This window comes from Taeniopygia guttata, chromosome 22, assembly GCF_048771995.1.
Source record: "Taeniopygia guttata chromosome 22, bTaeGut7.mat, whole genome shotgun sequence".
Taxonomy (NCBI): domain Eukaryota; kingdom Metazoa; phylum Chordata; class Aves; order Passeriformes; family Estrildidae; genus Taeniopygia; species Taeniopygia guttata.
In genome coordinates, this window is record NC_133047.1 from 2,535,087 (window position 1) to 2,548,054 (window position 12,968).

Below are 12,968 nucleotides of genomic sequence, written 5' to 3' on the forward strand. Positions count from 1 at the left end.
AGCATAATCCGTGAGAGGCACAATCCCATTTTCCACCCACTTCAGGAAAGAAGGATTTGGAATGAAATCCCACTGGCATTACTCAGGGAGACGGGAGGGAAGAGTGAGATTTGCCAACTTCCAGCTCCAATCGCCTCTTTAATGGTGACAGCAAACAAGAACAGGTCATTCCTCGTGGTTATCCCAGCTGGGGCTGATGGATGGATTGTCCTGTGGTGTTAGCACTTTGGGATGCTGACACCACCCCTCATTCCAACTTTGGAGCTGGGAAAGATCCCTCCATCCCAAAGCAAAAGCAAAGTGTACCCAAGCTCTTATCGAAGCGTGATCCCAAAGCAATGTCAGATTTGTGCAAGCAGCACAAAAACTCATGGAATTCATCAAACACAAAATTAAACAAATAAAAAAACCTAAGGATTTCTTTTAATAAGGAAAAGTTGTGCCCAGTGTTTCCATCAAAGCTGAAAAAAATTCCATCCCTGTGAAATATTCATTAAAAATGACAATAACAGAGTTTATTTTTAGCCTGTTGAAAGCTTTCCTTGCTTTGTACTTTCCTCATCCAGCAACAGCCACAAACCAAACCGAAGCTTTGTTTAGAGGGAAAAAAATCCCAAACAAACCAAAGCACAGGAGGAGGTTCCCAGATCCCAGGCTGCTTTCCCTGCCTCTTTCTCCACCTGGGACAGTGGGAGGTGTCCCTGCCCATGGCACTTGACTGGTTTAAGGTCCCTTCCCATCCAAACCATTCTGGGATTCCATCATTCCATGATGTGATTGCATAAAACATCTCAGGATGATCTTTTGTTCCTGAATTCTTTCACGTAATCTCCAGGAAAAATCTGAATTCTCTCCATATGAAGCTCCACTGATGTTTTTGAATGTTGCCATAGTTTTTTCCTCCTTTTCACCTCTGAACATCCGATGAAGACGCTGAACACAAAGGTGATCTTCTTCCTTGAGAACAAAGGATTTGGCTCCCTCCTGTGGGCTCTGGCGTTGTGAATTCCCCAGACATTGATCAGAACGGCAGGAAGAGCAGTTAGTGCTGGATCCACCCTCCCTGGCAGATCCCTGGGCACACAGAGATTTTCTGAGCTCCAGGACTCCAGGAATGCCACAGGAACGTGAACAGGGCACCGTGAGACCAGGGGCGCGTGCAGGGATGGACCAAAGCACAGAAGTTTCATGGAATGACACCAGCAGTGAATCTGGGCTTCCCTTCCCTTCCCTTCCCTTCCCTTCCCTTCCCTTCCCTTCCCTTCCCTTCCCTTCCCTTCCCTTCCCTTCCCTTCCCTTCCCTTCCCTTCCCTTCCCTTCCCTTCCCTTCCCTTCCCTTCCCTTCCCTTCCCTTCCCTTCCCTTCCCTTCCCTTCCCTTCCCTTCCCTTCCCTTCCCTTCCCTTCCCTTCCCTTCCCTTCCCTTCCCTTCCCTTCCCTTCCCTTCCCTTCCCTTCCCTTCCCTTCCCTTCCCTTCCCTTCCCTTCCCTTCCCTTCCCTTCCCTTCCACAACCAGCAGCCAGAATTAATCCTGCTTTTCACGCATTTAATGATCATACATTGAATAATACGAGATATTTAATTTACATTTAATAATAATGAGACATTTAATAATAAGGTGATAAAAACGCAAACCTTTGAGCAGGGATCTCCTGCAGTTCTCTTTGATGAGATCACACTTCCCTCATTGAAGCCAGACTGGGGGAGGAGAGAACAGAGAAAATACAAAATGAAACCGTTCCTGCTCCAGGTGTGGCTGGGAGCTGAAGCGGTTTTGGGACTCAGCCCTTGTTTCTTTATTTGCGGCGTTTCCCGTTCCCTGCCGTTACCTGCAGAGGAGCAGCCCCGAGCGCAGCTCACCTGAGCGGGCTCTGGATGGCGGCAGCAGCTCGGGGATGTCCCGGCCCTGCCCAGCGCCGGGACAGCGACCGGCACCGGGACAGGGGTGGGGACAGTGATGGGACAGGGGTGGGGACAGTGATGGGACAGGGATGGGGACAGTGATGGGACAGGGATGGGGACAGTGATGGGACAGGGATGGGGACAGTGATGGGACAGGGATCCGGCACGGGGACAGGGATGGGGACACTGCTGGGACAGGGACCCAGCACGGGGACAACCTGGGGACAGTGATGGGACAGGTACTGAGCACTGGGACAACCTGGGGACAGTGGCAGGACAGGTACCTGGCACAGGGACAACCTGGGGACAATGATGGGACAGGTTCCTGGCATGGGGACACTGAGGGGACAATGATGGGACTGGTTCCTGGCATGGGGACAACCTGGGGACAATTCTGGGACATGTTCCTGGCATGGGGATAACCTGGGGACAATGATGGGACAGGTTCCTGGCATGGGGACAACCTGGGGACAATTCTGGGACATGTTCCTGGCATGGGGATAACCTGGGGACAATGATGGGACTGGTTCCCAGTATGGGGATAACCTGGGACAATGATGGGACTGGTTCCCAGTATGGGGACACTGAGGGGACCCAGCTGTGCCCTGTCCCTGTACACACCCTGAGCCACCTTTCTGACACTGAGGGGCCAATGGAGAGAGGAGGTTTCACTTTGTTATTTTTCCTGTTCTTCCAGACCTGCTGGAAGACACCACCCCTCATTAATTAATCCATACCCTCATTAATTAATCCATACCCTCATTAATTAATCCATGCAATATCAAAACCAGAGCTTACAGTGAGGGCAGCTGCACCCATTCAGATCCCCTTCCACAGGCATGAACAGACAAAAAAAAGGCATTTTCAAGCCACCTCTGAAAGTACAAGCTCCAATCCTCAGTCCCCAGGCACATCACCTGTCCCAACCTACCAAAACAGCTAAACTCTAACATGGAAAAATAAAATTATTTAGGTTGAAAAGATCTTTAAGGGGTTTGTACTGTAACCACATACTAATTGCTCCAAGGGGATTTTCTCTGCTCCAGTCTTCCCTGTTCCTTGAGGCAGCTGAACCAAATATGAATAAGAAATTATTTACATTTCACGTGATTTTCACACCTTTCCCAAACGTAGCCCAGCGGCTGTTCCAGGGAGGGTTTGTTGAACACGGGATTATCAGGAGCCAGCGGTTCCTGTCCAGCCCTGATCAGCAGGTGATAAAAATGGCGTGAGAACAGGAACGCCAGTGACGCCGGGCACACGGGACATGAGGGAGGGCTGGACCCTGATCTCTGCCCTGCGCCTGCTTTAGCTCTGATTTATGGCCCAGCTTTCCTCAGGAGCTGCCCCTGGATCCCTGCAGTGCCCAAGGCCTGGAGCACCCTGGGACAGCGGGAGGTTGCTGGAGCTCACCCTCGGTCAGGGATGGCTCCATGTGGTGGAAAAATCTCTCCTCCAACCCGTTCTTTCAAGAAAAAGCTCTGAAGTCTTCTGTTGTCTGGTCTCAAGGCAGTTTATTGCAAGTTATCTAAAAGATTTTCTCCTTGAGCTGCTGTGGTTTGCTCACAGCTCAGGCAGAGGCACACACACACCCTGACATCCTCTCTGACTCCCGACTGCTTCTTCTTCTTCTTCTTCGTCTTCCTCTTCTTCTTCTTCTTGTTCTTCTTCGTCATCTTCTTCGTCTTCTTCTTCTTCTTCTTCTTCTTCTTCTTCTTCTTCTTCTTCTTCTTCTTCTTCTTCTTCTTCTTCTTCTTCTCTCCCCGCTCAGGGCTGCTGCTGTCTTTTATATGGTACATTATAGTTTTAGTTTTATAATTTTTAGGTTTATAGTTTTTCCCCATTGCTATTACCTATATTAAATGGTGCCTTTCTACTCTAAACCAATCTGTGAGTGCCAACATCACCAAGAACATGGAGGGAAGGAAGGAGAAAGAGGGAGGACAGGACAGGCCCAAATCCCTCCATCTTAAACCCTCTGACCCCCATGTACAAAACCAAACCCCCCTGTACAGCACTCAGAAATTCTTTCCTCTACTCTGTGACTATTTCTACTATAATATCTAAACTTTTGTGACTTCTTGTTCTTCCTGCAAGGTTGGTAAATCATTCCATGGCTCAAACCCAAAATCACAGCTGTTTCCAGCTGCCTGCCAGGGTCTCAAATGCTTCTGACCTTGGCCCAGAACATCCAAAAATGTCTGAGGGATGTTTTGAGTTCTGACAGGAGGTGTCTGTGGGTGGGGGGAATGGGATGAGGTTTAAGGTCCCTTCCTGAGGATTCTTTTCCTTCTTTTCTCTGCCAAGGTCGGGATTCAATCAGGATGGTTTTTCTTGTTGGAGCACTGAGGGAGTTGATGGTGGTAGTTTGGGATGGGCTGGTGGGCAGTGACGGGACCTGAGGGAAAATATAAAATCTGAAATCCTGAGGCATCATTCAGTGTCTCCTGGGTTTTTCTCAGGGAACTGATTCACCTCTCTCCAAACCTGAGGGCACAAACCTCCCTTGGATTGACTCATCCCAAGGAGGTGCCGTCACCTTTTGTTGTGCAGGATTTTTACAGCTCTGTTCTCAAAGCCCACGAAAAGCTTTGAAATAATCTCTCCTTCATCTCCTTTCCTCCCACATCCTTCCCCTCTCCCGACTGTTCTATTTTTAGCAGTCATTTCTCAATGTTCCTGTTTTGTTCTCTCAGCCTTCCAATGGGTTTGGTGTCAGAAAACTCGCAATATTTAAGAATGAGATGTGCATGAAATCTGCTTTTCTGGAAGCACCAGGAAAAATATAAATCAAGGGTTATAAACTTGGCATCCATTGAGAGTTATGGATACAGTGGAGTACAATTACTTTTGTTCTTTCATCCTTGCAATAACTGACACTCCTAGAGTTTGCTAGAAAATCTGTAATATTTAAGAGTGAAATGTGCATGAAATCTGCTTTTCTGAAAGTGCCACAAAAATATGAATCAAGGGTTAAAAACCTGGCATCCACTGAGAATTATGGATGTAGTGGAGTACAATTACTTGGCAATTGGTACTGGTAAAATTACAATTTTTTTCTCATCTTTGCAATAACTAACCCTCCTAGAGTTTGCTGTCAGAAAATCTGCAATATTTAAGAGTGAGATGTGCATGAAATCTGCTTTTCTGAAAGGAAACATATGAATCAATGGTTAAAAACCTGGCATCTGTTGAAAATGATGGATAAAAGTGAGCAGTTACGCTGGCAAACAACAGCAATGGGATCTCCTGCATCAGCTGGAGCACAGCTGATCTGTCACCAGCAGAATTTCTCATTGGAGGACAGCAGGATGACAAAAAAAGAGAATTCAATGTCCTGTACATCCTTCCTGCCCCCCCAGGAAAACGGGCAGCGCTGTCAGACACCCAAAATGAGGAAACCAGAGACAATTGCCCAAGATGCAGGGAGGGTAAAGTAAACAAGATTCTTCTTGCCAGAATAACTGCTGACTTCAAGGGGCATTAAAGGAGCTATTCAAGCCTAATTCCTCGTCTCTGTTCAAGAGGAACGCGGGGATGCCACGGGACACAGGTGTCCCTTGTTCTCCTCTCCCCAGGGATGATCCTGCCTGGGGCCAGGGGCTGCAGCTGGGTCTGCCCCTGTGGTGTGGGGATGGGAGCAGATCTGTCGGAACCTGTGGTATTGATGATTCTGAGGTTGTAGAAAGTCTCTGTCTTTCAGCCCCGCTGCCAAAGCAGAAGCCATAATTGGTCTGTGCTGTTTCCAGGTTGTTTATTCTGTTTATCTCTACCATGTTCTGCTGCCCTGCCGCAGCTCTGTCCTGCAGGGCAGCGTGTGGGGCTCTGCCCTCAGTGGGATGGTACAAACATTAAATACCACAAACTACCTGTGCTGGATTTACAATAACGTGCCAGTATCTGTCACCTACGTTGGACAGTGTGTCCCCAGCCTGAACCAACAGAAAAATGCCAACACCACAGTGAAACATGGAGGGCATGAAGAAGGAGAAAAAGGACAAGGCACACCCAATTTCCTCCATCTTGTCCCCTTTGGACCCTTTGGACCCCTAATCTAGAATCCTAAAATTTTACTTTTGCACCTGTGCTACACTTAATTATTGCTTATATCAAACACTCAGAGCTGGTAATTCATCCTGTAAGATTAAAAACTCTTTTCCATGGGCAGAGATCACAGCCAGTGTCTCTGGGGGCTCTGTCCAGGGGGGTTCTGACCCCTGCCAGGGTCCCAGGGCAGACAGAGGGATTCCCTGGATTTGCACACAGATCAATTCAGCTGAGAGCAGCAAAGACTTCTCCTCACACCAAGTCCTCCAGGGAACGTTTCAGCCACGATTCCTCCGCGCTTATTTGGACTCAGCGCCTTTGATGACGCAAATCTGGAGTCAGCGGCTCGGAACCAGCGAGGGGAATTAGTCAGCAACGTGAAACCTGGCACAGCTCAGCCCCACAGCCCAGGCTGCAATAAATCCTTATCTTAAGGGCTTTATAAAAATGTTTGGAGCTGTGGAGAGCGGGGGCCTGGCTTTGTTCACTCTCTGCCATCACTTCAGCTTCTCCCCCTGGGCTTTTCCTCTGTTTCACCTTGTCCTGGTCCATGGTGAACAAAGCCCTGTGTGAAAGGGAAGCTGGAGTCCGGAGTGCCGGTCAAAATATTTGCAAGAGTAAATTTCAGTTTTGCAAAGCTTCTCTGAAGCCCTTCAGCCACACTGAAATCCTCAAATTGCATCAATTTCTAAATTTTTAACAGCATGACACACTGAGAAGCCTGAAATGCCACTGTCACTTCGGGGCATGAGAAGGATGATGTGGTCTCTGTCCTAATTCTCCTAATTTCTCCCCCAACTCAGTAAAACTTGGCTTGTCTTCCTTGGCTTTTAGGCTCTGTATTCCCAGGGAACTTGGTGAGTGATCCCTGCTGATCCTCACTCCCAAACCCCACTGGGACCTGCCCCTGGAATTCAGCACCAATCCCAACGTTATCCCCACCACAGCCCATCCCTGTAGCTCCTTCATTTCTTGGCTCTTCTGTTTCCCACCTTGTAGAACAGATTTATTAATATTTATGCAGCTTTTAAAGTGGCTTGGCCAGCCTCATGCAATTAATCATTTACTAAACTGCTAATTGAGGTAGCTCAGCCTGAGCGCTCTGGTGTCACAGGGAAAATGTCAATGTCTCCAAAACTGCTTTAAAATGTCTTTAAAGGCCGCAGCCTGCAACCAAAGCCTCACGTTTGGAGCCTCCTGGGTAAAACATGGAGTTTGATACTCAGCTATTTTCCAACATGACCAAATTCCAGTTCTGGGTGCCTGGCTTCAATTCCCTTGAAGGATCCCAGCGCCACATCCCAATATCTGAGGAACTGCCACACCAAATCCCGACCCTTGACTGCAAATTCTCCTGAATGGTGACAGCCACAGTGGTTAAACACACAGAGGAACTTTTGCTGACACTGTTTCACCACATGCAGTGGAATTTCATACTCAGGAAATCGAAAAAGTGGTTTTTTTTTGCTTTTAAAATGCAATAAAAATATATATAAAAAGTTAAATGAAATATAAATATAAAATCAAGTGCAAAATAAATCAAAGACTATACTGAGGAATAAAGTCCTAGGAGTTATTTATGTATTAAAGAGTAAGAACCCATTGCAATTCAAGAAAACAGAATTTTCTCTGATATTTTTCCACTTTTATTCACGTCCTTATGGGACTCAACCTGGAATCTTTCATAAAATTGGATGCCTGTAGCATGAATAAACAATATTAATTTTATTTTTTTGTTTTCCATAGGTGACAAGAGTCCTTGAAAGTTACAGGGTTCATTTAGTAAGTGCTTGGGCAACCACATCTCCAAACATCTTAGTCCTTAATGTTTCTTTCTCATTAACTCTGTTTTATCACTTCATGGCACCAGTAAATGTGGAAATAGAGCAAAATCAGCTTTTCTTGGAGCATTCTGGCACCTCTTAGCCCAGGACTGCCCAAGGCCAAGATGCTCGGTAGAAAATAAAAAAATATATATTTGCCAGAAGTTTTATGAAATAATAATAATAAAAAAAATATAAAATCTGGCTTCAGATTTGTAACTTTAAAAGCTTCCAAGGTTACTGTGCCCTTCTCACATTTTTATGATTGAAAACAAGAGGGAGAAAAAAAACCCCACACATTGATTTTGGTGGGAATCAGATCCGAGCTCAGAAATCTCTTCCTGATCTATTTTAAGAAAGGAGCTTGGAAATGTTTAACCCAGAATGGCCACGGGCACAAAGGCAGAAATTGCCTGGGGTATTTGCTCAGGGGTTTAATCCTCCCCAGACCATTCTCTTCCTCTCTGATCAACACAGACACACCAGGAAGGCTCCAAAAGTTGGCTCTGGATTCCAACAAAACCAAGACTCACGTGAGGACCCACAGGTTCAAGTTCACAGCAGAATTTCAGGGTTTTTTTGGGGTTTGTTTTAAAGTTTCTTTGGTTGGTTTTGATATTTCTGTGGTTGGTTTTGATATTTCTGTGGTTGGTTTTTATATTTCTTTGGTTGGTTTTGATATTTCTTTGGTTGGTTTTGATATTTCTGTGGTTGGTTTTGATATTTCTTTGGTTGGTCTTGATATTTCTGTGGTTGGTTTTGATATTTCTGTGGTTGGTTTTGATATTTCTGTGGTTGGTTTAGATATTTCTGTGGTTGGTTTTGATATTTCTGTGGTTGGTTTTGATTCCTTTAGTTTCTTTTGATATTTCTTTCTGTCTTTCTGTTCAAGTCAAAGCCCATTGAATCGTGGAATTGTTGAGGCTGGGGAAGACCATTAAGGTCATCAAATCCAGCACCACATCCCCCAGTGCCACATCCACGCATTTTTGGAACTTTGCCAGGGATGGTGACTCTACCACCCATTCCAGGGATTTCCAACCATTTCCATGAAGAAATTTTCCCTAATATCCAATCTAAGCCTCTCCTGGGGGAACTTGAGGCCATTTCCTCTCATCCTGACACAAAAAGAGCCTGGCTGCACCCTTCTTCTGGAATGTTCTCCATAATCCTTCCCCCTGAGCTGGCAATGCCAACAGGACCAGGTCACAGGCTGGATGTGAAAAATGTGCTTTGTGGATGTGAGAAATTCATCCTTGGCAGCAGGAAACCCTTAAAAATCTCAGTTTAGGGATGGTGGTGGTACCAAGGGAACAAATGTCCAAAAAACGTCCAAAAAAGTGTCCAAAACTCAAGCAAAGTTTGCAGGAATGGTGGGATTCGGTTGAAGGTGGGATTTGATGATCTTGGAGGATTTTTTCCAACCTTTTGATTGGATTCAAAGTTCCAAATCCAGGAGAGCCTCTGCCATTCCTCCTTCAGAGCGGTGCAAATTCAAAGCCATCCCTGCTTTGGACTGGAAGCAGTGGGAAAGGAATTCCTGAGGTTTTCTCTCTGCTTTTTATTAATGCTTTTATAGCTGTGTTAGACCAGGATTAGCAAACACCCCAAGAGCTCTGCCACTGTCTGCCAAGCCCAGTGATTGCTGACAGCACCTTCATCCAGAGCAGGATTTGGGAATCTTTCCTGCTGCTGTCAGAACCTCAAACAAACGAGCTTTGTAAAGCCACAGCCATGAGCTGGGATAAAACAAGTAAAGACAATGACAGCACGAGCCACTGACCTTGAAATTCCTGCCATGGAACACATGGAATATCTCCTGCAGTGCTGATGAGATGTGTGAAGCTGGAGTGAAATTCCTGCCTTCTCTTTGAAATCCTTCATTAACTCTGCCCTGTAAAAATGGTGTTCATTGTTTTTTTCAAAGAAACAGGAAAAATAACAAGAAAAAAATGGATTTGCAGCTCAAAAGCAGCCAGATAATAAATATGGTGTTCTGTAAAACTGGCCAAATTCAATTAAATGCTTTTAGAAGTTTGTTTTGCTCCATTTAATTTTCAGAATTTTGCCTTCTGCAGGTAATAACTGGGGAGGAGATTTTCTTTGGAATGTCCCTGTGCACACTTGGGCTGGCTCTCAGCACAGGCACTCTTTGGACAGGCTGGTTAAAAACTGCTCCCGTACCCACAGCACTTTAAAGCAGTCTTTGCTTTACCTCCAGTTAAAATACTCCAGCTGGCCAAAAGTCACAGGGAAAGCAGGAAAAGCTGGTAAATATATTTTGGCTGAATGACATCCATTAAATCTTGGCTTTGTTCCAGTTTAGAAAGCAAAATAAAGGCAAAAGCTGCAAAGTTTTTGATTCTCTGACGGAGCAGGCCAGTGGAATAATCCCCTGCTCCTCTCTGGATGTGTGGCTGTGGAGAGCCACCACGGGATTTTGCCACCTGCCTGTCTCCTGCCCCCAGAGTGTCCCCCCAGGGCTGGCTCCTGTCACCTGCAGCCCTCCCACATCTCCTGTCACGGCAGTTCCAGAGCCACAGCCACGACAGGGCAGGGGGAGCTTTTCCTCCCAGCACTGATTCCTTCATGCTCCTTTGCCACTTTCACAGTCAGAATCACCAGGTTGGAAGAGACCTTAAAGATCATCGAGTCCAATCCAGCCCCAACACCTCAACTCAACCCTGGCACCCAGTGCCACATCCAGGCTTTGTTAAACACATCCAGGGATGGTGACTCCACCACTCCCTGGGCAGACAATTCCAGTATTTTATCACTCTTTCAGTGAAGAACTTTGTCCTAACATCCAACCCAAATTTCCCTTTGCTGTTTCCCTTGTTTGTGTTGTTTCATGGGTAAAATCCTGCTGCAGGAAAATCCACCTGTGGCAAGAGGCACAGCCCAGAGCAGGATGGAACCAGAAGGCTCCCAGTGCCTGGGAAAGGCAGCCTGCTCCCCATCATATGACAGGAACATTCCTCAGACAGATGAAACTCGAGAGCTCTGCTGTTTGTCTCGAAGTCTCACTTCTTTTCTGGCTGATTTGGAGCTGGAAATATTCCATCCTCTGGCCAGGGGCTTATCTGATGGAAGACAACAGTGCGTGGAGTGAGCAAACAGGGCTGAGCTTGGCCTTTGTTCCTCCTCTGGTGCCCGGGGCCTGTCCTGCTCCCAGGGCACGGGATGTGGCCCAGGAATGTGAGCCACAGAAACCAGCTGATCACAAGGTGAGGGATCGCTTTCTGCGGGTGCTTGGATTCCAGGAGCTGTCCCTGCAGAACTGATCCCTCCATGGCCAAACCACTGGGCTCTACTCATTTACCTCCATTTCTCATCTACTCCTCTCCTCTCCTCTCCTCTCCTCTCCTCTCCTCTCCTCTCCTCTCCTCTCCTCTCCTCTCCTCTCCTCTCCTCTCCTCTCCTCTCCTCTCCTCTCCTCTCCTCTCCTCTCCTCTCCTCTCCTCTCCTCTCCTCTCCTCTCCTCTCCTCTCCTCTCCTCTCCTCTCCTCTCCTCTCCTCTCCTCTCCTCTCCTCTCCTCTCCTCTCCTCTCCTCTCCTCTCCAATTCTCACTCCAACCCAAATTACTCCACGATCCTGCCCATCCTCTCCCAGAGGAGAGGAGAGGAGAGGTCCTTGAGTGGAGGAGATGAGAAATGGAGGTAAATGAGTAGAGCCCAGTGGTTTGGCCATGGAGGGCTCAGTTCTGTGGGGACAGCTCCTGGAATCCAAGCACCCACAGAAAGCGATCCCTCACTTGTGATCAGAGCTGGTTTCTGTGGCTGACATTAAAGCCATCCGTGGGCAGGGACACCTGCACTGTCCCAGGGTGCTCCAAGCCCCGTCCAGCCTGGCCAGAGTCACCCCAGGAAGGCCAAGGGGTGGATCCGCTCAGGTGAGGCCTCACCTGCAGAGCTGCCCCAGCCCTGGGCCCGGCACAGGAACCACCTGGAGGTGCTGGAGAGGGTCCTGAGGAGGCACCAGGGGGATCAGAGGGATGGGGTGGCTGTGCTGGGAGAGCTGGGGTTGTCCAGCCTGGGGAGGAGAAGCCTGGGGTGGTTCCCATGATGAACTGTCGGGGCCTACAGGACCAGGAGAGAATATTGACAGGGCCTGGCGGGCAGGAGAAGGGGAAACAACTTCAGGATGACAGAAGGGAGGTTTAGATGGGATATTTGGAAGAAGTTCCTCCCTGAGGGGCTGGGATGGAATTCCCAGAGGAGCTGTGGCTGCCCCTGGATCGCTGAAGTGCCCAAGGCCAGGCTGGAGCAGCCTGGGACACTGGGAGCTGTCCCTGCCATGACAGGGGGTTTGGAGCAGGATGATGTTTAAAGTCCCTTCCAGTCCAGACCATTCCATGATTCTGGGTCTGCCCACACCCCTCGGGGCTCTGAGAGCGGAGCCCTCGTGCGTGGCCAGCAGAGAATTGTGCTCAACCCCACGTAGAGCAGGCAGAATTCCCTGTCCTTGGGAAAAGGGAACAGCCCTCACGTAGGACCAGGATAAACAATACCAGAAGCAGCACCTGCAAAAAAAAAAGGCTCCTTAATTCACCATGATCTGCTTTGTCACTCGTGCTGTGGAGAACATTAAACAGCACGAACGTGTGCACACAATTACACAACAGAGGCCTCGGCCAGAAACGGGTTGCAGGTGTGTTCTGAGGTGAATTCAACCTTCAAAAAATCACTTTATTCGAGTTAAGAACTTTCAAGAAGTACATGGCTCTTGAGAAATCCATGGCAAGGTCCCGTGCCTTCAGTTAACTCCCTGCAGCCTGCAGTGCTTGGAGCTGCACAGCCTCCATCACCCTGGGGCAGGATAATTAAGCAAAATGCAGCTAACAAAGGGGGAAGATGAAGTAACCGATTTTTTAGCCTTTCATTTCAAAGAAAAGGGAAGGAAGGAAGGAAGCCACACACTTGTAACACCAAATATGTCTGTGATCTTCTCATGGCAAAAAGTGCTGCTGAGAGGTAAAATGTTTGTGATGAGGTTTCATTAGTCAGGCTCAGATGACAGACTGTGACCTGATTAAATACACAGCAAAAACAACTCAGCTGGTGCTTACTAAGGTAGTTTGAATCATCAGTTCAGTGAGAAAAGATTATATTTACTTTATATTAAAACCTGCTAGTACAAACAGAGCCAGTGTTGCACTTAAGCTGAGGAGCAGGTAATGAACAGCTGGAAGGGAAAG

General features: G+C 47.6%; 1 protein-coding gene across 5 annotated transcripts in view; it reads left to right on the plus strand.

Annotated features, from left to right (window-relative positions):
• Positions 1-8,243: 8,243 nt before the first annotated feature.
• The window catches only part of LOC100222168 (zinc metalloproteinase-disintegrin-like NaMP), a 30,142-nt gene continuing 25,417 nt past the window's right edge, over positions 8,244-12,968 (plus strand). For all 5 annotated transcript variants that reach the window (XR_012051741.1, XM_072917722.1, XM_072917724.1 and 2 more), the window contains exon 1: positions 8,244-8,317. The gene's annotated coding sequence lies outside the window, so the exon portion shown is untranslated. The remainder of the gene's footprint in view (positions 8,318-12,968) is intronic.